Here is a 27,142-nt window from a genome sequence, read left to right on the forward strand (position 1 = left end):
TTATAATTATTGTAAATATAATTCATGTGATTGTAAATAGATTGTTTTCACGGCCTAATTGTGTCACTTATTTATTAACTTCATGTCTTTCTGTGTTATTGTTCAAGCATTGAAAAAGAAAAGAAGACGGCGAGCCGCCATGTTGGATCTGCCATGAATGGAGGCGTTTCTGGGTAGTAAAGGAGGCTGGCAGACGCCGTGGGCTTTTTTTTCTGGCCTCGGCGGGCACCAATGCCCACAGCGGTGCCAACGGGCTCAGTATGCCAATCCAGCCTCCGGGACAAGAGGACTGCTTTTTCCATGAATGGAGGGTGTTACTATTGAAGTGTGAGTCTTTAAAGAGCACAAACACACACAAAGAAGCGTCTTCAGGAGATTGAGCTCGGGCCATCGGGGTCAAACCATTCCAAATAACGGGGGAAGTCGAGTTCATTTTGCCTGCACAAACAAGGCCTTTATTTTAGCAAAACAACATGGTGTGTTTGAACAATCGTCAATGGGTGCATTGTGGGTATCATGTGACTGCTGTCTATCGACGTCTGTCTTCAAGACACATTAACATTCACGTCAAAATACACTAGATTACTGACAACCCCCCCATTAAAAACATACTATTAGAACTTCATCTGTTGTGGTAATTCTATGGATCCTATGGTAACACAACAACTATATTAATGGATCTATTGTGGTGATTCTACGGTTGCTATGGTAACACAAATAGCTATATTAATGGATCTGTTGTGTTGATTTTATTGTTGCTATGGTAACACAATAACTATAGTAATGGATCTGTTGTGGTGATTCTATAGTTGCTATGGTAACACAACACATATTGTAATGGATCTATTGTGTTGACTATAGGGTTGCTATGGTAACACAGCACATTGTAATCGATCTGTTGTGGTGACTATATGGTTGCTATGGTAACACAACACATTGTAATGGATCAGTTGTGGTCAATATATTGTTGCTATGGTAACACAATAACTATAGTAATGGATCGGTTGTGGTGATTCTGTGGTTGCTATGGTAACACAACTTTGGTAATGGATTTGTTGTGGTGATTCTATAGTTGGTATGGTAACACAACACATTGTAATGGCTCTGTTGTGGTGACTATAGGGTTGCTATTGTAACAAAACACATATTGTAATGGATCTGTTGTGGTGACTATGTGGTTGCTATGGTAACACAACACATATTGTAGTTGATCTGTTGTGGTAGTTTTTTGATTGCTACGGTAACAACCCAACTATAGTAATGGATCTGTTGTGGTGATTCTACAGTTGCTATGGTAATACAACACATATTGTAATGGATCTGTTTTGGTGATTCCATAGTTGCTATGGTAACAAAAACTATGGGAAGGGATCTGTTGTGGAGATTATATAGTTGCTATGGTAACTATTGTAATGGATTTGTTGTAGTAATTCTATGGTTGCTATAGTAACACAAGAGCTATGAAAATGAATCTGTTCTGGTGATACTATAGTTGCTATAGTAACAAAACAACTATTGTAATGGATCTGTTCTAGTAGTAGTAATTCTAAGGTTGCTATGGTAACACAAAACTATATTAATGGATCAGTTGTGCTGATTCTATAGTAGCTATGGTAACACAAGAACTCCTTAACGAGTATTATTCATATTATTTATTCAATTACCCATTAATTGTATTGTTTTAACGTCTACCCAACCCTCACTGTAATAAAAAAATATGAATTATTGTTTAAATTAAATTAGCAAAAACTATGCAATACTGGTGTGAGTATGTCCAACTGTATCCCATCCAGACTTCACCCAAAGTAACTGGAATATTTCAGAATAGTACTATAACTAATGAGCTCAAAACCTGCCGGAGCTCCTTTAGAATGCCTCAGGGGTCGTTCACACCGAATGTGCTTCTCCGTTCTGGGAAAGCAAGGTGCACCACACTGGCTTTTTTTGTTGACAAGAAAAAAGAAGTGCGCTGCTCTTTTTTTATGTCACTAGGCAACCACCGAATATCACTACTGGTAATATTGTTATAATTGTGAAGTCATACAGCTCCGGATAACTCGAGACAGCGACTACTAGTCTCTCCTCCATCTTTAAAAGTCTCGTTAGTCATCATGACAACACAAACACTGCTGTCACCTCATTGGAAACCCCACCTCTGCTCTTATTCGATTGGACAATAAACAAGACGGGACTGACGTAACTCGCTTTTTCCCGGTGAGTTTACTTTATTTTCAACTGCAGGCACATAGAGCGACGTAAACTAGACACTCGAGTTAATTAATAAAATCAATTTATCGCCCAAACCTACTTAGAAAACCCTACTTTCAAAAAAGTCGCCTTTCGACGCAAAGTGCACGTGATCAAGGCCTTAGAATGCTCATCAGCCAATCAGAATCAAGCAGACCTTTAGTAGAAATGGACTTATTCTAAATTTAGCATGGAGTGCTAGAGAACGGGTAGTAAATATGTGCGTCAGTGTCTGTGAAGTGGAATCTGTCAGGAAAGCTGCAGTGATTTCCCGAGATCTTTAATCCAGAGCAAAGGAACGCCGCTGGTGCGAAACAACCTTCTGCAGGACGCTTTAAATCACGAAGCCCTGCGGTGTCTTCAGCTCCTCTGGATCTCATTATGAGCTCAGACACGAGCTGCAAATCAGTGTCCTCATTACTGTTCACTATCAGGAGCAGAGAGCGCCTCGGCTCTTTCACTGAAGAGACTAAAATACTCCGGTTTAGAGGCTGCAACCGCTAACGGACCAGATCAACACAAGCTTTCAGACTGCATTCGCCAACACAAGTACACTGTAAAATGGGATGCCATTAAAGTAGGAGTGTACTGCTGCACGGAATTCATGGTTGGGAACGTATTTAAAGTCCACGACAATTCAAACTGTACAGTATTTTATTGCACATTGGTAAACATTTATAATCCATGCAAATGTAAATCCACTGAAGAAATGTCTTTTGTTTTGTGATGTTTAGTCTGAGCATCTGTTTCTGCGTTTGGAATTTGCTGTCTGCTACTCTAATGTCTGCTTAGTTTAGCTAAAAATGTAATATATAGAAATAAACAGTTTTTCTTAAATTAAATTAACCTTTCAGCTGCAACCCAGTACTGTGGAAACACCCATACACTCTCATTCACACACATACACTATGGCTAATTTAGTAAATCTATTCCCCTTTAGCGCATGTGTTTGGACTGTGGGGGAAGCCCACACCAACTCGGGGAGAACATGCAAACTCCACACAGAAATGACAACTGACCCAGCCGGGACTCGAACCAGAGACCTTGATGCTGTGAGGCCACAGCGCTACCCACTGAGCCACCATGCTGCCACAATTATACGTTCATTCATTTATTCATTTTCTTTTTGGCTTAGTCCTGCGGGGTCACCACAGCGGAATGAACCGACAACCTATCCAGCACATGTTTTCACACATCCATACACATCCATTCACATTCATACACTATGTACAATTTCGCCTGCCCAATTCACCTGTACCGCATGTGTTTCAGGGCTCAACAATAAGGACTGCCCGGTGGCCCGGGGCCAGCGTGAAAGACACTCGGGACAGTAGACAGGATTGCTACTGGCCCCTATCGGCCAGTAACGATGAGCATGTTTTTTTTTTTTTTTTTTTTTTTTGTAACCTGGTAACAACCAGTACAGCAAAAAGATGGCAACATGGCGGCAAAATTAAACAATGAGGCTAAAAGAAAACGTCTGTTTCTAAAGTCTTAGAAGCAGACAATTACATGGGTACAAAATTAAGACACTGAAAAATAAATAAATAAATAAATAAATAAAACAGTTGTCAGTTTGGCAAGCCATTTTTATAAAAATTATTTAGAATTGCATTAAAACACCAGCACATTTTTCATACTGGTCTTTCATTTGCGTAAAATCTTGAATTTTGCTCATTATACATTTATTAACATATTTAAAATGTTTAAATTCTAGATTCACAGGCATAATTTTGCCACTATTTAAAATATGTCGCAAAGAAATAGCTATTAACTTTTTATTTTTTTTTGGTGGGGCCAGTGAAAATTTTGGCAGGGCAAGTAAAAATCTCAACCAATGGCCCGATCGGACCCGTATTAAAAAATCCTTAGCGTTGAACCCTGTGTTTGGACTGTGGGGGAAACCGGAGCACCCGGAGGAAACCCACGTGAATGCAGGGAGAACAGGCACGTGCACACATAGGGCTCAACCTGTGCAGTGCACATGCCCTTTTTAGTCTTGGATAGAAAGTGCCCTTCCAAAATGATCAATAGTGCCCCCACGACGCGGCACACCTTCGGTCCCGCCCTTCAGTACGCGCGCGACAACACAGCTGATCAGTACGCGCGCGACAACACAGCTGATCAGTACGCACGCGATAACAGCGTTCTTCAGTACGCGCGCATCCACTCTGCAGATCTGCAGCGCAAACAACCCCCACCTCCCCCCCCCCCCCCCCCCCCCCCCGAACTTCAAAACATCCTTTTTAAACATCATTTATCCCTTAGGACGGTCTCTGCACGGGCCTGAGGGAGAACATGCAAACACCACATAGAAATGCCAACTGACCCAGTTGAGGCTCAAACCAGCGACCTACTTGCTGTGAGGCGACAGCACTACCTACTGCGCCACCATGTCACCCCTCTAATTATAGAGTAAGTCCATTATACTACAGGTCTACTGAATGCTTGATTCTGATTGGCTGATGAGCATTAAAACAGATAAACATTTACAAATCCTCAACATCACATCTTGTACAGTAAATGTGCGGTTGTTAAGGTATTTAATTCACAGTTGCATTGTTTCAGAGGGCTGTCTGGTGTTTTGATGTGTGCTGGCTCTCGGTGCCAGTTGGCATCAGCAGTGGATTCGATTTTACTTGTAAAAACAGCATTAAACTCGGAGTCTCCTGTCATTCTCTTCACCTTCGGGCTCATTTTATAAACACTAAAGCGGATTGACTGACAGTGTGTGTGTGAGTGTGTGTGTGTGTGCGTTCAGGGGCCTTTCTATGTACATAGATATCTCCATTTGCTGGATGTAATTGTTGCATCATCATTTTCTTCATATAATTTCATCTGTGTCGAGTTTCTTCGCTGGTGTTTTGTTTTTTCTGAACGCTTTCTTAATGTACAATTGGCTCAAACTCGCTCATTTGAGGCAGGAACTGGCGGACGTGCAACAACTTTAACCATGAGGTAAACACCAAACAAAACTTTCCATCGGGAGCTCCTTCACGGGACTCCACACTTGTAAACAATCGCAGCATTAGGCTCGCGCGGCTCTCGGTCCCGCCCAGACTCGTCAGTGCTACCAAGCCGACCAATCACAGAGCTAGCGCTACGCGTCGTCGCGACATGTAGTTAAATTTTTTGAGAGGTGCACGTCAGCGACGGACACGGCGTAAGGCTAGGCGTCAACGCATAGGCTGCACCGTAGCATACGCGTGCGCTTGACACAGAAGTATAAATCAGCCTTAAAACATTTGCTGGATAAGTTTATTCCGCTGTGGTGACGCCAGATAATAAAGGGACTAAGCCGAAAAAAAAATAAATGTTGTAGCTCCGCCTTCCTCTGAAAAGAGTACAATCTCATTTGAATTTAAAGCGACAGTCAGCAAAACGCCACAGTTAAAGCCCGTGCACACGGAGACGTTTTTTGCTCACGTTTTCCATTGACTTTTAACGCCTCGTTAGACTAAATAAATTGCGCCAATGTGATCGTGCACACCAACGCGCAAAAAACGCCAGACGTAAAATTGTCATTTTAAAAAAAAGCCTCATGCTCAATTTTTTTTTTTTTGACGCTCCACTTCAAAACCTTCTCCACCAATCAGATCATCACTTTTGTTCATGTGCACGGAGCTGCTGAAGTTACAGTAAGCAGCACTTGGAGGCGCTCAAGCTCTGTTACAAGCGGCTATCAGAAGCTTAAAGTTGTGTAGCGCCATCTAACGTCAAGGAGTGATTTTGCATACTCTTTTGCTCCACGCCAGTGAAAAATCGCTTGGGTTTGAATCTGGAAAAACTTCTCCAAAATCACCGACGATAAACGCAAACGAAAAGCGCCCTGGTGTGTACAAGCCTTTAGGATCAAAGCCTAAAAGGGTCCGTTTCAGAGAGTTAGAGAACATTATCTGTGTGCTATTATGAGCTGAAACTTACTATACACTCTAGAGACATGAGAGACTCATTTTACATCTTGTTTAAAGAGGCATAATAGGTGTCCTTTCATTAAATGAAATGTTATAATAATTATTATGAGTATTTAGTGCTGGGCAAAGAACAATCGCTATTAATCGCATCCAAAATAAAAGTTGTTCAGACATAATATATGTCTGTGTATTATATACAGGGTGGGCCATTTATATGGATACACCTTACTAAAATGGGAATGATTGGTGATATTAATGTTCTGTTTGTGGCATATAAGTATATGTAAGAGGCAAACTTTTCAAGATGGGGGGTGACCATGGTGGCCATTTTGAAGTCGGCCATCTTGCATCCAACTTTAGTTTTTTCGATAGGAAGAGGGTCATGTGACACATCAAACATATTGGGAATTTTACAAGAAAAGCAATGATGTGCTTGGTTTTAACGTAACTTTATTCTTTCATGAGTTATTTACAAGTTTCTGACCACTTATATGTGTTCAGTGTGCGGCCCATTGTGTTGGATTGTCAATGCAGCCCTCTTCTCCCACTCTTCACACACTGATAGCAACACTGTAGGATAAATGCCAGCACAGGCTTCCAGTATCCGTAGTTTCAGCTGCCGCACATTTCCAGTACAGGGTTGCAGCTGAAAGGGCATCCGCTACCGTAAAAAATATATGCTGGAATAGTTGACAGTTCATTACAATGTGGCAACCTTTGAAATAGAGACTAAGCTAAAGGAAAATTAATAAATGAATATTATTTTTATATATAAACAAACTTGCCTTGCGTTACTTTAATGTCATGTAAATATAGCCTCAGATTCAGCGTATCTTCTAGTGTTGTGGTTCTCCTGAAGTCTCAAGCGTTCATTGACACTATATTTCTTATTAAAATCCACATGAACCGAAAGCTGCGACCGTTTTTTTCCCCGTATTGTGACGCAGTTCCTAGAAAAAACGGAATATTAAATGATCAAACAGTGGGCGTGGCTTGTTCTTTTCTACTGCGAGCTGATTGGATGTAGTAAAGTAGCCGTGTCATTCAGAAAGATGTGGAAAAGGGTTTGAGGAGAGTTATTACAACCTGACAGACTCCTCCTCCTCACCATTTACGTTTGTTGTCATAGCGATGTCAAAACTGACAGCTGGAGGGGCGTGGTTAAGTATGTTAAGCGACGCCCAATACCTCAGAAAGACCTTATCTGGGAATTGAACTGAAAACAAACAGGAAGTGAATTTGCAGATTACAATTAATGATTACAAGGAAATACTAATTTGTTTTCTCTTAATGACATGCACAGATGAATTGTTCACCGCAAAACTAGCAATGCTAGCTAACAAAAGCAATATGGTTAGTTTTGATGCCATGTGTACTTAAATCCCATTGGTCAGATTCCCGCCTCAAGCGTTGAAGCTGCGTTTTTCCCACAAGTCTCTGCACAGCCGTCAGGACGCATTGCACTGAGTCAGAAGAGAAGCCGTGAACTCTGGCCAACATTTATATAACGTTTGAACCCGCAGGGGCTCAGCGCTGACCTCTGACCCTTAACCTCTGGCACTGAAGCCCAGTTTAACCTTGAGCTCGGGATGAAGGACTGCACTGGCCCAGATCTGGCGCTCTCTTCTGCTTTAGTTCGCATGTGACACAGATCTGCTTCTCTGCGTGACGCCGTTGCCAGATCCCACTGGAGAAATAAGCAACCTGCCCTGACAAAACAAGCCAAAATAAGCGACGTGCCTTTCCAAAAGAAGCCAAAATAAGCGCCTTCTGGGGTCTCGTGTTGAGAGGAGCCAGTTTTATCTTCATCTCTAGCTGAACGTGAACAGAAATGGTGGACAGACTCTGAATGCAGAGGGGTTTATATATGTGGAGATCAGTCTAAAATATAACACCAATCAAATATTTCCCAAGTGATGCTAAACAGAGCGAGGAAATCTTTCATAGTATTTCCTATACATATTTTCTTTATATTTATTTAACACTTATTTATACACTTTGTTAAGGTAAGTGGTTGTAAACTATTGATATGGGCTGAATTTAATCAAACTATTTAAATGTAGTAATGATCAACTTCATTTGTGTGTTTAAATTCAGCTCATTGAAGCTGTTTGCAACCACTTACCTTCATTTCAAGAGTTCACACTTAGCTGATGATTGATTATAAAGCTTGTTTGGCATGCTGTCCCGGGAGAGAGCCCTGAGCTCATGAGATCCTCGAGCCCAGGGCTCCCTCCCGTTGCAAGTTGGGAGGGGAGTTTGAGCTCAGGTAGATCTCGAGAACTGCCCTGCTGTAGCAAGTGAATGCTCTTGAAATTAATTTCTAACTAGAAGCGTGTCTATGTTGACAATTTGGATTGTTCAATTGACTTAATTGCATGTTTTTAGGCGGTGGGAGGAAACCGGGGAACCCGGGGGAAACCCACGTGAGCACGGGGAGAAGTGCAAACTCCACACAGAAATGTCTGCTAGTTTTGGTTAAGCCAGGAACCAGAGACATTCTTGCTGTGAGGCGACAGTGCTATGCACTGGGCCACCGTGTCACCCGTCTAAGAAGGAGGAGTGGGGGAGGAAGGGGGGACTCTTCGAAACGAAGACAGCAATGGAATAAACCCCAGGGTATTTATGGTAGTTTAGGAGTCATCGGATTGGATCGTAGTGAATTAGATAATGCGGGTCAGCTGCTAGCAATCATAAGCACGTGATCCTCTCGAAATTTGTTTATACATAAACTTCACTTATTTTAGTGAATCATTTATTCATTCGTGATCTTTTCAGCTTAGTCCCTTTATTGATCTGGGGTCGCCACAGCGGAATGAACCACCAACTTATTTAGCATATGTTTCACGCAGTGGATGCCCTTCCAGCACTTGAAAACACCCATACACTCTTGCATTCACAATCATACACTACAGCTCATCAATTCCCCTGTTGCGCATGTGTTTGGACTGGTGGGGGAAACTGGAGCACCCGGAGGAAACCCACGTCAACACGGGGAGAACATGCAAACTCTACACAGAAACGCCAACTGACCCAGCGGGGTCTCGAATCGATGACCTTCTTGCTGTGAGGCGATTGTGCTACCCACTGCGCCACCGTGACACCTTTTTAGTCAATCCACTGAATTATTTATTTCAGCAGAGTTTGGCTGGAAAAAAACTATTCTTGTCTAGTTAACCTGATAATTTATCTAGTTATGCTTTATATTGCAGTTTAAGCTGTTATTTATGCAACAATAAATGCTTTAAATGACTATATACACACTTGATCGCAATCTTTTTTCGATTAATTGTGCTGCTCTAGTGTGGGGGAGATTTTCTTGGTACACTTTGGGTTCATTAGTACCAGTTGAGCATCAACGCCACAGCCTACCTGAGTATTGCTGCTGACATTGTCCATCCCTTTAAGAGCACAGTGTCTCCATCTTCTGATATCTACTTCCAGCAGGATAACACACCATGTCATAAAGCTCAATCATCTCAGACTGGTTTCTTGAACATGACGATGGGTTCACTGTACTCAAATGGCCTCCACAGTCACCAGAGCTCAATCCAATAGAGCAGCTTTGGGATGTGGTGGAACGGGAGATTGGCATCATGGATGTGCAAATCTGCAGCAACTGTGTGATGCTATCATGTCAACATGGAGTAAAATCTCTGAGGAATATTTCCAGCAGCTTGTTGAATCTCTGCCATGAAGGATTAAAGCAGTTCTGAAGGTAAAAGAGGTCCAACAGGGTACTAGTAAGGTGTACCTAATAAAGTGGCCGGTGAGTATATATTACATATGTTTTTGTTTTATTCTGTAAACTACAGCTGAAAACTAAAAGTTTAAAACAAGTGTTTCTTATTTATTTTTCCATTTTAAGGTCAATATTATTCGCCCCCTTCAGCAATATTAGTGTTGGATTGTCCCCAGAACAAACCACTGTTATACAATGACTTGCCTAATTACCCTAACTTTACCCTAAATACCCTAGTGAAGCCTTTAAATGTCACTTTAAGCTGTATAGAAGTGTCTTGAAGAATATCTAGTCTTATATTATGTGCTGTCATCATGACAAAGAGAAAATAAATCAGTCATTAGAAACAAGTTATTAAAACTATTATGATCAGAAATGAAAATCTCATCTCTGTTAAACAGAAATTGGTGAAAAAATATAAAGGAATTAACACTAAACAGGAGGGTGAATAACTCTGCCTTTAACTGAGAAGCGTTCAGGGCACTTTCTATGAGAGTTCACACATGATCTAATGACTGAATGCATGCGAACGTCTTGATTCACAGATATACCTGCTCTCCTGCATTAGCCATAAGCACCTGCTGCTAACGCCTACCGCATCCCAGAATAGCTGATGACGGGAAGAAAGAGGACGAACACTGATCCAGCGCAGATTCACCAAACTAACGTAGGCGATCTACTTCTCTCTCTGCAGCCCAGAGAAATCAAACAGGAGGAACATTTCCTTTGCCTACACACACACACACACACACACACACACACACACACAAACACACACACACACACACACACACACACACACACACACACACACACAAACACACAAACACACAAACACACACACATACACACACACACACACACACACACACACACACACACACACACACACACACACACAAACACACACACACACACACACACACACAAACACACAAACACATACACACACACACACACACACACACACACAAACACACACACAAACACACACACACACACACACACACAAACACACAAACACACAAACACATACACACACACACACACACACACACACACACACACACACTTTTTGTCTCTGAAGGTGTTCATGCACTTTTCTTCAGGTCTCTCACTCAGTTTCTTTCTTTATTTATTGTGCTGCATTCTGTCTGGAGGCAGCGCATAAAAATAAGCACAGAGAGAGGCGGGAAATACAGTAGGAGTGAATTTCCTCATCATCATCATCATCATCATCACCTTCATCATATCTTTATATGCGGATTGCAAGCATTTCATTCTCCATACTGAGGAAACCGGTGCAATAAATAAAGTCCACTACACAATATATAGTTTTAGCACTGAAATGGCGATGTGCGCTATACACTATATAGACTCAGGACTGAAATGCAGAGCATCCGGAAAGTATTGATGTCGCTTCATTTTCTCCACATTTGTTTATGTGACAGTCTTATTCCAAAATGGATTAAATTGATTGATTTCCTCAACATTCTACACACAATCTCCCTTAATGACAATGTAAACAAAGAGTTTTAGAAATAGTTACAAATTCATTAATAATAAAAAAGCTGATAAATCACATATACATCAGTATTCACAGCCTTTGGTGTGAAGCTCTAAACTGAGCTCAGGTTCATTCTGTCTCCACTGATCATTCTGGAGATGTTTCAGCAGCTTCATTGGAGTTCACCTGTGCTCAATTCAGCTGATGGACATGATTTAAAGGCATACACCTGTCTATATAAGGGCCCAGGGTTGACAGTGCATGTCAAAGCACAAACCAAGCATGAAGACAAAGGAATTGTCTGTAGACCTCTGAGGCAGGATTGTCTGGAGGCACAAGGCTGGGGAAGCTTACAGAAACATTTCTGCTGCTCTGAAAGCTCCAATGAGCACAGCGGCCTCCATCATCCGTAAGTGGAAGATGTTGAACCACCAGGGGCCTCATGTATCAATGCTGCATACGCACAAAAACTTTGCGTACGCCAGGTTTCACGCTCAGAATCGCTCATGTTTGGATTTACCAACAATGAACTGAACGTGGGAATGTGCGCAGCTTCACGGCAGCTTTATGGCAGGCGTACGCACATTTTTTGTGTGTGTCTGTTTTATTTCCATTGGCGACTCCTAGAGGCAGTTGTGTTAAATTCCTCTCTACAAAGTGTCTGAGCCTTGCAATGGCAGCTGTATGAGACGGGTTCATCTAGCAGGTATATAAGGTTTCCATACCATACAGTTGACCAGCCAAACATTAAAGCACAATTTGCAGCGGTCGCCTGTTTTCCCAATGTAATCTGAGCGATCTACCGCACACACGTTGCTATAAAGACACTATCTGAAGATGAATTTGCATGCGTGAATCAGAAACATTTCCATTCAATAAATGTGCAAATAAAATATGATGCACAGACTTATTAATGATTCTTACTGGTCTTTCTCGTGATAAATAGTGGGCAAAATCTGATATGTAGCGGGGGAAAAAGAAGAAAGAGTTCATCAGACGCTGGATTCAAACCGAGATCATGCTCGAACGTGTCAAAACATGATCACATGCGTCTTATGAGGTGCGCCACTGAGACTGTTAAGAGTACTGCAACATTTTACAGATATAAATCACACTATTTCTTTTTTTAATGCACTCAGTGCGATGTTCAGACCCAACTGTGTTAACCGCATCAGCTAAACTCTCCCACTCTATTTTTTTCTTTTGTTGTTAATTCTGGAGAACAAACTTGCAAATAACACCGCTTTTCTCCTTCTGCTTCTGAAAGCAGCACCTTCATTTCACATTCTGTTCAAAGTTTCTCTTTTTTGCTTTTGCCGTTGCTTTTTCGTTGGGTTTTGCCATTAGCATAGTCATTAGCATATTCATACGGGGGAGGAGGCAGGGAGGGGTTTTGTGCTCGTGCATGTTGCGCTCAGTTTCACGTTCATTCAGATGTACAAAAGAATATGCGTGAGATTCGGCGTACGCAGTGTTTCATACATCTGAATTTTTTTTTTTAATTAATTTTTAAAAAAGCTGTAAATGTGCGTACGCAATGTTTTAGTATGATTTCCACGCAAGTCTTCGTACATGAGGCCCCAGAACTCTTCCACTCGTAGCAGTGCGATATGGATGTATATCGGCACTGCTGGGGGCACTAAGGCACTCAGCCTGCGGCCTCGTGTAAACGCACGCCTCCCACCAGTGCCGATATACAGCCATATCACACTGCTACTCGTGTGATATTGCTCATATATATATATATATATATATATATATATGTATATGTTATAGTAGTAGTAGTAGTACAACATTATACAGTGCCTATATAACATCCCTACTATATTCTATATTCAACAAGGATCAAATAAATGAAAATAGTATTTTCTAAAGTAGGACCGCACGGTGGCTCAGTGGTTAGCACTGTGGCCTCACAGCAAGAAGGTCGCTGCTTCAAGTCCTAGCTGGGTTAGTTGGTGTTTCTGTGTGGAGTTTGCATGTTCCCATGTTGGCGTGGGTTTCCTCCGGGTGCTCCGGTTTCCCCCACAGTCCAAACACATGCACTGAATGAACTAAATTGACCGTAGTGTATGAGTGTGTATGGGTGTTTCCCAGTGCTGGGTTGTAGCTGGAAGGGCATCTGGTGTGTAAAACATATGCTGGAATAGTTGGCGGTTCATTCCGCCGGGGCGACCTCTGAAATAGAGACATAGCCAAATGAATGAACGAGTTTTTGCTAATATTTGGGGAAGCAGCGCTGGTGATTGTGTGCTGGCGCTGTTCATCACAGACTTGACGAAAGTCTCAATATTTGTATGCTGTAAAATCTTTCCCGGATATTATTGACCACGCAATGCTGTATCATCTCAGCCTGTATGAGTCATAGATTTGCTCCACTGTGATTGGCTGATGAGCTGCCGCAGCTCATTGACATGCGCGTCACGTTAGCCTGTGATTGGCCGTGAGTCATTCATCAGCAGCTTCCGCTAGAAATGGAGTGCCTGCTGGGTAACCGCTAACGCTAATGTACTCGCTAAGTGTCCTGTTTATGATTAGCGAACAGAGAAAAGGCAGAACTGAACTCTGGGAAACCACATGCAAAGCAGCATACATGCAAATCACAAGAGGCCACACACACACACACATACATCATAATTCAACAGATACACACACTCTGTATACGTACTGGTGCTTAATTCTAGCCAGATTATCATTTACACACACACACACACACACACACACACACACTCACACACACATCATAATTCAACAGACACACACACTCTGTGTACATTTTGGTGCTTGATTCAAGCCAGTTGATCATTTGCACGTGCACACACACACACACACACACACACACACACACACATACACAAACCACACGCACACACTCGTACACACTCACTCTTTTACTCTCACACATGCTATTACACACACACACACACAGACACACACACACAGACACAAGCACACTCATTCTCTCTCTTTCTCTCACACACACACACACACATACATACACTTAGGCAAATACACTCACAAGCACACACTCACTCACATGCAAACAAACACACAAACACACAATCACGCACACTCACATACACAAGCAATTACACACTTACACACACTCACTCACAGACACACAGGCACAAAATACACACTCACACACATTCATTCATTCGCACTCACACACACACACACACACACACACACACACACACACACATACACTTAGGCAAATACACTCACAAGCACACACTCACTCACATGCAAACAAACACACAAACACACAATCACGCACACTCACATACACAAGCAATTACACATTTACACACACTCACTCACAGACACACAGGCACAAAATACACACTCTCACACACACACACACACACACACACACACACACACACACACAAACTCAATCACTCACTCACATACACACTAACTCAATCACACACAGACTTAAATACACATTTAATCACACGCACACACACACACATCATACTCAATCATGCAAACTCATTTACACTCTCATACACACACACATACACACACATCCTCTAAGAGAAGCACACTCACAAGCGTGCACACTCACACACACACACACACACACACACACACAGTCAGATTGGGGTCAGATGTATCGAGCACACTCTTTAAGGGTGTGTGTGTGTGTGTGTGTGTGTGTGTGTGTGTGTGTGTGTGTGTGTGTGTGTGTGTGTGTTGAGGATCAGGTAGTGAAATGAATGATCTTGTAAGATGTAAATGTCCAGCTCCTCTGCGCAGTGATTGAGTGTGTGTGTGTGTGTGTGTGTGTGTAGCTCTGCATAACCTCTTGCTCGTCCGGCTCGTCTTCAATTATCAGCTTTCGCAGTGTGTTGCTTTCAACGTCACGGCTCAAGACTGAAGCGTAAATCTGAGAAACCCTCCACACTTCTGCTGCTAGAAAACCACCGGAGACTCCAGCCCATACCAAGAGCACAACACTCAACCAGTGCCTCACTTCTGGAAATACTGCCGTGGGTTTCCTCCGGGTGCTCCGGTTTCCCCCACAGTCCAAACACATGCGCTATAGGGGAATTGATGAACTACATTGACCATAGTGTATGAGTGTGTGTGTGTGTATGGGTGTTTCCTAGTATTGGGTTGCAGCTGAAATGGCATCCGCTATGTAAAACATATGCTGGAATAGTTGGCGGTTCATTCTACTGTGGCCACCACAGCGTCTATTGGATAGTAGGTCATCTGGGTACTTCTCACATACTGTTTTACAATACTGTGAATTCAGACTACTCTGCTCACTTATGGCGGTATGTGAGCGGTACGGTGCAGGTCGGTACGCTTATGGCTGTTTCCACTGTCAAAAGGTGCCAAAAAGCCAACCGTACCGTGCCACTTTTTGAGTACCCTTTGAAAAGGATGCCTAGCACAACAAAATGGTACTAAAAAGCGGAGCCAGACCAACGCTATTGGTTTACAGAGATACATCACTCTCTTGTGCACAAGCAAGGAGAATGAAAACAAATGAACCGCCATTTTTAAATACACAGCCCAGACATCACACCGTAATAATATATACATATAACAACAAGCCATGGTCGACCCGAGCTCAAACAAACCTTGTCGTCGTCTTGATGAACAGCCACAAAGCCAAGAAGAACAGCAGAACTACTCTGTGCCCAGTAGTTGTTTACAATGCAGTCTAAAGTGCAAATGGTTTCACTTTCTCGAGAGAGAGAGAGAGAGAGAGAGAGAGAGAGCTCACGCATGTCTATATTTGAAATAACAAACTTCTTGAGCTGATGATTATAGGGTGCACATGATTATTTAAGCCCTTCTGACATGTGATCCTTTCAGTAACGGACAAATGTGAGAGTGAATCGTGAAAAAGCCAACCCAGGCTTATTGTGGAAACGTAGCCCCGCGGACGTTTCTGGAGACCGCGAATTACGTCCCGGCAGGTAAGTATTTGTGCAGTTTTTGTTTTCTCGAATCCGCGAGAGGCCACTGTGCATGCTTTTTAGAGTCTCGAACGCTTCTTGGGAGCGTGCGCCGTTTGTGCCAGCGCTGTTCTCACATGAAAAGCCGCCGGATGCCCCTGTCAAGCAACCGTCTGTCTGACTAACCGACTGACTGTATGACTGAACAATCGACTGGGCGGCTGGCCAATCGGCCCAGCCATCACCCTCCTCCTCTTTCCCTAAACCCAAGCGACGATTTACAAGAGCCATCCAGAAAAACAAAACAAAAGCCCTCCTCCGATTTTGACCGAGTTTTCGGATTTCACCGCATTCTCCCCCCGTCACGAACTCATTCGCTTTTATTTTTTGTATTCAGTTTTTCATCTTACCTGATTTCTGGAACTTCTCTTCCTCGGACTCGAACCCGGTCGTCGCCACGGGTGGCTCCTCCTCCTCCAGGCCTCCGCTCCGCCGACGTAACACTACAAGCTAAGCGGACAAACTGGTTGTGGTGGGAAAGCCCTCCACACGGAGGTGATCCGTCACAGCTGGCGTGCGCGAAAAAGAGGAGCGGCGTCACACCGCCCCGTAGCGTTCGCTCGAAAAAACAAAATGCGGCCATACGTACCTCCGAACACTTAAATTGTGGTCTCCTGAAATGTACGCGGGGCTAAGTTTTCAGAATGAGCTTGGGTTGGAAAAAGCAAAGGAGCAAATGATTCTTTCAGCAACCTAAAACATGAGCCAACTGCCATGTTTAACTAATATCATCAGCTTCTGGACTATTAGCAATTAAGAATGACGGAGTAACTCTCCAACAGAGACTACATGTGCTCAGGGCCGGCGTGTCCATAGAGGCGACCTAGGCGGCCGCCTAGGGTGGCAGAATAGAGTGGGCGGCATTCGCGACACCTCCCTTACCACACCCGCGTCCTCAGATATATTCGCGCATACACGACAGAATAGAGAGGGCGGCGTCAGCGACACCTTTATCAGCACCCGCGTGTCGGGCGGCAGAATTGAGGTCCGCGACACCCGCGCGTCCGCGCATAGGGTGGCAGAATAAAGAGCGCAGTGTCCGTGACACCTCCCTCCCTACCTCAGCACCTGTGCGTCCTCAGTTATATCTGCGCATAGTGCACCGGAAAAGAGGTCCGCGACACCTCACTTCATTTTCATAACCGGTCACTTTCGTTGTCACATTAGGGTTGAGGGCGGCATGATCGTCCTCTGCCTAGAGCGGCAGTTCAGCTTGCTCCGGCCCTGCATGTACTACATATTTCATGTCATTTTGGAACCCAGATAAGGACTAAATGTCTGCTGTGTGTAGTCTCTCTGTAATTGGTAACATATCGGGGACTGTGAGGGTCTGTATGTGTTCAAATATGTTCATTTATTTATTTATTTTACATAACCGCAGATGTTACAGTAGGCAATTATCATTGATCTGCAGTTATAATCAAATCCTGTTCATAGTAAGGTTAGTAATGAACATCATAATCAAGTATTTAAGTGTTAAAAGCATCTGTTCTGTGAGAAGCGCTTCTCATATAATATGTGAACAACCCGTGCAGCTTTACTGTAGACATTTCCTTGAGCAAGAATGGGCTCCTCCTTCATCTTACCCCAGACATGCTCAATAATGTTCATGTCTGTTGACTGGGCTGGCGAATCCTGGAGCACTCTTTACTTTCAGGAGCTTTGATGTGGAGGCTGAAGTATGAGGAGCGCTATCCTGCTGGAGAATTGTCCCTCTCCTGTGGTTTGTAATGTAATGGGCAGCACAGATGTCTTGATACCTCAGGCTGTTGATGTTGATCATCCACTCTGCAGATCTCTCGCACGCCCCCACACTGAATGTAGACCCCAAACCATGATGTCTCCTTCACCAAACTTGACTGATTTCTATGAGAATCTTGGTTCATGCTGGTTCCAGTAGGTCTTCTGCAGTATTGGTGATGATTAATGCAGATCAGCAGATGATTTATCAGAGAAATCCACCTTCAACACTTTTACACATCATCAACTAGAAGTCGAGTTATTATTTGCTGCTCTTACAACTGAGATCCACCACAACACTTCCGTCAGGTAGTGTACAGTAGTGTGCTTTTGGATGCAGCCTGTGTGGTTTTTGCACCCATTTTACGTTGCAGCAGACGACGAATACTCCATCTAATCATGTAGTGAAGCAGCACTACTAATAAAGCAAGAGTCTGACATGCAGAACAGGTTTAGAAACACATCCAGCTCTATTTGAATATTCAAATCTGAATCAAACGACTGAGCTTGAGTTCAGAAACAGACGCTGAACGTGCAGATGGAGCTCAATGTGCGAGTGCAGGAACTCCACCTGTCCGCATGTGAAAATAAATCCACCCAAACACAGTCCTGTAAGCAGACACCACACACACACACACACACACACACACACACACACACACACACACACACACACACACACACACACACACAGCATTATCCTCCACCTGCCTTCAGCCACTAAACCAACAACACATTGGGAAGTCCCTGCTGGAGCCAACGGCGCTTCATTAGGAGTAAACACAGGCTGGATTACAACTGATGGGTGTGTCACGCTAATGACTGAGCACACTGCAAACCAGAGCTGAACAATACATCAGTGGAGCATCCATATCGCAATGTGTGTATCTGCAATAGTCACATCGCAGGATCAGATTAGATTTAATATTATGCATGTTATTTTACATTTGATTGTTCAATATCTGTACTTGAATACTTTTAGACTCTTCATACTGTTCATCAAAACAAGCTAAATAATCTACCAGTGGGGAAATAATAATATTTCATAGGAAAAACAAGATTACTATATACTTTGCTGACCCCATTGGCAGATTATTTTACTTGTTTTAAAGAAAAACTTGCTTAATTTTGACTCAATGGGCTCTGTAATGCACTTATATGTGATTATGTCTGAATCCACTTTTGCTATTCTATATGGAGAAATACGCTCTGCGCCCTGGCGCATGGTCTAACAGGGCTGTGCTTATTCTCTTAATGAGTTCTGGGTGTGTTTTGAGCATAACCTGCATTAAACCAATCAGAGTCTCATCTCATATTCCCTTTAAGAGTCAGTTGCGTCGCTCCATGGTGCATTTGCTATTTACATGGCGACTTTGTAAGTGTAAAAACTGAACGCTTCACTAGCGAGAAAACAGTCAAACAGAGCATCTGCAGCGCGAGGATAAAGAACGAGCCTCCACCATTCAGCCTCTTTACTTTCTCTTTACTCTTTACTCCTTTACTTTGGTGGAGTGAGGAAATGGTGGAAACTCACTCCACTAAACACATCCATCAGCCCACAGATTTAATTTCCTTTGTTAAACGCTAAGATTTGTGTCTAAACTATTTCTAAATTCAGTTCTGATCTCCAGCAAAGGAATAAACGAATAATAATAATGAAGTGTGGTAAGAAAACTGAGTTATATCCAAACACACGTCCTGTTCATTACATATTGATATAACCAAAATCAAAACTTCAAAATGGAATCGAATCTAATTACAGTTTTTCTCGATTGCTTGGATGTAGTTGTCAACTGAAACTCCACATTTTCAAAACAGTTAACACACAGGCCTAAACAGCGGCACTCATGGTCAAAATGACACATTTTGCTTGCAAAAGGCACATATTGTGTCAAAACATTTAACATATGCAACAAAAGCTAGTTTTACCTTCAAACTACACAACTTGCAAACAAGTATATGAGCTCTTTCAATTAATCGTTACACAATGCACAACAAAATACAAAATACAGAACTCAAAATGCACCACCATTGCTTGCCATTGTAGCTTATAGTCAATGGCATTTGTTGTCTCTATTTGGGCTGTCAAATTGGCCTTTTTGCAAAGAATTGGATCAAGAATAAGATGTGCTTTGATTGAATATATATTGAATTCATGACATTTTTCAAACTGTGGCTAAAAACTGAAATACTGTATATAAAAAAAAACAGACAAAAGTAATAAAATACTGTAAATATTAGAGAAAACACGTGTAAACTAATATACAGTCAAATCTATTGGGAGTATAGGACATATCCATACTGACCTCCTCCATCAATGCTGGCACAGAACAACACAGACCTTCCATCGTTTATATAAGGTTTGCAGACTGATTGCTGATTGAAGATTTGTGTGAAGGAGTGTCAAACCGGTGCTTCAGTGATTTCATACTGATGTTGGTAGTGTTTAATGGTTAGGAATAGATGGTTTCTGTTTGGTTACCATAACTAAAGCAATGGAGTTTGGACTGCTTGAATGACATCTGTGTTAACTGTTTGGAAAAATGGTGGGGAAAATGTGTCAACCCAATAAGAAAGGCTTTACACATTTGCAAGACCGGTCCTCTGCTCTGCTGGGATAGTGATGAGGAAAATGAAGAGGAACCTAGTTTCTTTAACCAGGTCAAAGCAAACTAGAAAAACTGTAAAATGCATGTCAAAACAAATGAATGCATGTCAAAACAAAGAAACAGGACACTTTAGGGTCAGCTCACAGTTTATTCTTTCTTAAGCGGTTCCAGACATTTAAAAGTTTCTTTATTCTGTTGAACACAAAAGAAGATATTTTGAAGAATGCTGAAACCCTGTAACCATAGACTTTCATTCGTTTTTCTTATTATGGAATTCAATGGTTACAGGTTTCCAACATTTTTAAATACCTTTTTATATGTTAAACAGAAGAAAGAAACTGATTAAATGAGTAAATGATGACAGAGTTCTCATTTTTGGGTGAACTGACCCTTTAACAGCCTAAACGTTTGCATCTTGACAGTTTTTTAATTGAATTAGCTCGGAAAAATATCTATACCTGTTTATTTTACTATGATCATTACATAAATTGTTTCCCAGTGATGGGTTGCAGCAAAGAGGCATCCGCTGTGTAAAGTATATGCTGGATAAGTTGGCGGTTCATTCCGCTGTGGCGTCCCCAGATTAATAAAGGACGAAAGAAAATTAATGAATGAATTACATAAAGCAATGTAATAATTAAACATATTGATATAATATTACATATTGATTTAACCAAAATCAAAACTGCAAAACGGAATCAAATCAAATCAAAATGCATGTCAAAACAAATGGCAACACTTAATGTGCTTAAAGAAACAGGACGCTTTAGGGTCAGCTCATCGTTTTGTTCTTTCTTAAGCGGTTCCAGACATTGAAAAGTTTCTTTATTCTGTTGAACACAAAAGAAGATATTTTGAAGAATGCTGAAACCCTGTAACCATTGACTTTCATTCATTTTTCTTATCATGGAATTCAATGGTTACAGGTTTCCAACATTTTTCAAAGTACCTTCTTATATAACAGAAGCAATTACGTAAATTAATATAATCATTATATATTGGGGTGACACGGTGGCTCAGTGGTGAGCACTGTTGCCTCACAGCAAGAAGATTGCTGGTTCGAGTCCCAGCTGGACCAGTGGTCATTTCTATGTGGAGTTTGCATGTTCTCCTAGTGTTGGCGTTGGTTGCTCTGGTTTCCCCCACAGTCCAACACACTGATGAAATAAATTGGCGGTAGTGTATGTGTGTGTGTGTGAAAATGAGCGTGAGAATGAGCTCTCACTCACACACATACACCATGGACAAGCTTACCCAATTCCCCTATAGTGCATGTGTTTGGACTGTGGGGGAAACCGGAGCACCCGGAGGAAACCCATGCCAACACATGGAGAACATGCAAACTCCAAACAGAAATGACCACTGGTCCAGCTGGGACTCAAACCAGTGACCTTCTTGCTATGAGGTGACAGCGCTACCCACTGCGCCACTGCGCTGCCCCATCAAACATAATATATTGATCAATTTAGTATTTGATTAGACATCATGTCATTGTTTTTGTTGTTATAAGATTGATATTACACTGTACGAAGGCAATAAAAAGGGAAGAAAACATGATATATTGATGATATTATTAATCTCAGAGCTGCATAACAGAACCGAATCTAATTTAAACGCATTCAAAAAATAAAATCACAATAATTTATGTGCTTAAAGAAACAGGGAGACTTAATTCTGCTCTGCTCCCCACAGTCTGATGCAAACTGAGAAACACAGTGGCAGTGCATCACTGAAGATGACAACACACACACACACACAGAGGAACACAGAGGGGGCTTTGTGGGACACACAGGCGAACAGAAAAGTGAACAAAGACTCTTGTGTGTGAGGATCTTCACAGCTGGGACGTCCAGTGAGTTCAGGACACTTACAAACACCACACCAGCATCTTATTACTGTAATAATAATAATTACAGCCGTCACGGTGGCGCAGTGGGTAGCACGATCGCCTCACAGCAAGAAGGTCGCTGGTTTGAGTCCCGGCTGAGTCAGTTGGTGTTCCTATGTGGAGTTTGCATGTTCTCCCCGTGTTGGCGGGGGTTTCCTCTGGGTGCTCCGGTTTCCCCCACTGTCCAAAGACATGGGGAATTGGGTAGGCTTAATTGTTCGTAGTGCATGTGTGTGTATGAGTGTGAATGGATGTTTCCCAGTGATGAGTTGCGGCTGGAAGGGCATCCGCTGCGTAAAACAAATGCTGGATAAGTTGGCGGTTCATTCCGCTGTGCCAACCGCTGATGAATAAAGAGACTGAGCCAAAGGAAAATGAATGAATGAACGAATGAGGCGACGCAGTGGCGCAGTAGGTAGTGCTGTCGCCTCACAGCAAGAAGGTCGCTAGTTCGAGTCTCGGCTGGGTCAGTTAGCATTTCTGTGTGGAGTTTGCATGTTCTCCCCGTGTTGGTGTGGGTTTCCTCCGGGTGCTCCGCTTTTCCCCACAGTCCAAACACATGCGCTATCCGCTTGTTAAGTGTGACGTCACGAGAATTGGCTCCCGGGTCCAAGTGCTCTATCAAACTGTATGAGGAGACTCATCAAATGCAAATAATAAACGTTTACAAAGCGATGCACTACTTTCCAAAATCACGATCACATTATATATATTTATGCCTAATATCCGATGGCCAGAAAGAGATCAATTTTTTACAAACTGTTAAAATGTTGGTATTTGTGATGCAGTCCAAGTCCAGTGTACACTATGATTTTATATATAAGTCACTTTAATGTGTGATAGGAATAAAAAGAGGCCATAAACGGATATTTTCTCAATTTAAATGAGTAACAGGAAACAGTACTGCATACGTCACCAATAGGCAGGGCCATTTTTGTGCAGAATTTCGTTAAAAATCTGCAGATTTATATGGAATGATTTTAGGAGGATCATAATTAAAACCTTAACATATTGAATAAAAAGTAATACCTTTATAACTTTTATTTAATGTTTACAATGCAAATCCAATTAGATCCACTTCATGTAAACAAAGCAGGTCTCTCATATAATATCTCTACTAAAAGTCAGAAAATATAACTGTACAAACTGCATTGTAAATAAAGCAAATGAATATTTTCATATTGGTCAATAATTATACTAAATTAATTTAAAAACTGAATAAATATAAATTTACACACATTTACACAAGTTAATAAACAGAATTAATGATGGGCTAAAATCTGCAGAATTCTGCAAGAGCAGATTCCGTGTGGGCCTACCGATATGTCACGACTTAACAAGCAGATGGGGGAATTGATGAACTAAATTGGCCGTAGTGTATGAGTTTATATATATATATATATATATAAATATATATATATATATATATATATATATATATATATATATATATATATATATATATATATATATATATATATATATATACATACGTACATACATACACACACACACACACTATATATATATATATATATATATATATATATATATATATATATATATATATATATATATATATATATATATATATATATATATATATGTGTGTGTGTGTGTGTGTGTGTATAGCTTCATTGCTTATATAAATATTAACAAAAAATATAAATAAATCTATTCTTAAAATAATAATCATTATTGAAGTAAAACAAACATTTCCTGATTATTTAAGTTTGGCTGGAATAAAAAGATAAATAAAAAAATACAAGTAAAACCTGCTAAAGTCAATTTCATTTTTGTTATTGTCAACAGAACCAACCACTGTTGTCCAACACCTTGACTAATTACCCCAACTTGCCTTTAAATTAAGCCTTTAACTTGCACTAGTATCGTGAGAAATACCAAGTAAAATATTATATACTGCCATCATGGCAAAGACACAATAAATTAGTTACTAGTTATTCAATTTATAATGTTTAAAACAAATATTCTCTCTGTTAAACAGCGCTTTTTTTTCATTTAACAGAAGGCCTGATATTATCTTCAATACATTTCTTCTGTATGGGCATCACGGTGGCACAGTGGGTAGCATGATCGCCTCACAACAAGAAGGTCGCTGGTTTGAGTCCCTCTGGTTTTGTTCCTATGTGGAGTTTGCATGTTCTCCCCGTGTTGGTGTGGGTTTCCTCTGGGTGCTCCGGTTTCCCCCACAGTGCAAACACATGTGGTATAGGGGGAATTGAATAAGCGTAATTATTCGTAGTGTATGTGTGTAAACAAGAGTGTATGGGTGTTTCCCAGTGTTGGGTTGTGGCTGGAAGGGCATCCGCTGCGTAAAACATACGCTGGATAAGTTGGCGGTTCATTCTTCTGTGGCGACCCCTGATTAATAAAGAGACTAACCCGAAAAGAAAATGAATGAATGAATGAACATGTCTTCTGCTGTATTCTCTCTGATGTTGATCTGAGGTTTGTTTCGGTCGGTTCATCTTGGCTTCAAATCAAACAGAATCCACATGAGAAAAAGCCAGTCAGGACACAAAGAGTTTCTGAGCGAAAATCAATCCAGAAAAGAAAAAAGAAAGACAAAAACTTTTCTGCATGGCCAGCAAAAGCTCAAGACAAAGAGCTGAAGTGAACAGCAGCACTGAGCCCTTTCATACATCACAACAGATTAAGCTTTCAATAAAAAACACATGGTGCTCATGCCATTTAAGATGATTAAACCTAAAATACTAGTCAACCAGCTTAAAGAGGATTGAACTAGTAGTTCCAAAACACATTTAACCAGATTAATGTGTACTTAACACGCAGATAATCGCTATATCAGCGCATTATAAAGTTGTAAAGCTTTTATTAAGCAGATAAAGCGACCGCGCTAGTGATGCGCGAACGAATCGTTCATTCGAGCCGACTCTTTTAAAAGATTCGAATCACCCGAGCAAAAAGCATATAAAAAACTTTGCTTAAGACCACAAACATGCTCAATTCATTAAACAAAAATGTTCGTACACAAACTATTTAACCTTTTTATGTTTAAGAAAAAAATGTGATTCGATTCACTAAGCGGTTACAAACCGATTCACTAAAACGAATCATTCCTCCTCATATTTCATAAAGAACACAACTGGAAAAGGACGTAATGCGATAAAGATTGACGAGATTGACTAGAAGTAGCATTAGTTGGAAACATCCACATAAATAAGATGTGTTTTCAGGGATAAAGTGATGTCTTGTGTTTAGTGAAGTGTCAGGTTTCACAAAGCGAGTGTTCAGTGTCTGCTGCCCTTCCCCCTGCTAATGTACACTTCATAGGGGATATTACTCTAATAATGCATTGAGTTTACATTTGCACTGAGCGTTCATCCTCCATCTAGGGGAGCACTGAGATGTTTGGCATGCCATCCAGGCAGTGATTTGCAGTGCACACTATTTAGTGAGCATGCCAGCTGCATTGCATTTCGGTGTGATAGTTTGCCTTGTGTTTGCCATACAGATGTGACACCCCTTCCCCCCCTGGACGCATCAATCTTGAAGCCACTACGCTGAGAAATCAGTCCGATTTGATTCCTTCAGCTTAAACAAGCAGAAGTGGCGTGTGACATGTCGTTTAGCATGCATTCTGATGCTTGAGGCTGCATTATGCAAGTTATTTCACATGCATGCATAATTCAACCCACACCTGTCATCCAGTGCTGAGAATGGGGCCAGCAGCGTTGCTTTACATGGTAATGCATCAGGCAGAGAGGATGAATACGACAGAAAATATGTAGAATATGCAAATATGCACACTTTAACCACATAAAATGAGCATAATACAGTCTTTAATTTAACGAAACAGCGCGTTCTCCAACGCAAGCATGTATAAAAAGCGTCATACCTGAATAAATGCGTCTGATTCCTGTTATTCCATGCCAGTTATTCCTTAAAATATTCCTCTGTTCTTCTGTCACGCGCTGGTGTTCATTGCAGAAATACAGTATACAGTGATATTCTATGAATCCTGTTAAACTGGAGCTCCGGAAAGCGCTGGAAGGGGATCCGCTTTGAATATGCTGCAGCACATATGATAAAAGCGATCAGGCTAATTGTCTAACCCAGCAGCTAATAATGTGAGTATGAGCCGCATAAACCCTCATACACCGCGGCGGTGCTCCATTTCTCCGGTGCTGCGATGTTCTGGATCTCGGTGTGTGTGGCTCCACCCCTCCGCATGCAGATGGTACGGCCCACTTTCTATTGTTGGAGCCACAGAAGCGAGGACTCGCTGCAACAAACCGCGGCTCCGCCCACGGCAGGATTCCTCTTCTGATTGGCTGAGGTTGCACAGAGACCACACCCATTTGTCCAATCAATGTAATTGCAACTTGTTTAGCGCCCAAACAAGTTAAAGGGGTTGTAGATGTGTGTGTTTGGGGGTGTTTGTTGTTGATGGGACTTTTAAAAACTATTCATGTACAGTAGAAGGGATAGTAAACATTTTAGTTAGTTGTTTTAGTCCTTATTATTGTATTAT

The 27,142-nt window shown here is 41.6% G+C and overlaps 1 protein-coding gene across 4 annotated transcripts in view; it reads right to left on the reverse strand.

Annotated features, from left to right (window-relative positions):
• The window catches only part of wasf1 (WASP family member 1), a 79,769-nt gene extending 52,962 nt beyond the window's left edge, over positions 1–26,807 (reverse strand). For all 4 annotated transcript variants that reach the window (XM_087298848.1, XM_087298847.1, XM_087298849.1 and 1 more), the window contains exon 1: positions 26,507–26,807. The gene's annotated coding sequence lies outside the window, so the exon portion shown is untranslated. The remainder of the gene's footprint in view (positions 1–26,506) is intronic.
• Positions 26,808–27,142: the final 335 nt, after the last annotated feature.

The sequence above is a fragment of the Danio rerio genome, chromosome 20 (assembly GCF_052040795.2).
Source record: "Danio rerio strain M-AB ecotype USA chromosome 20, GRCz13ab, whole genome shotgun sequence".
NCBI lineage: Eukaryota > Metazoa > Chordata > Actinopteri > Cypriniformes > Danionidae > Danio > Danio rerio.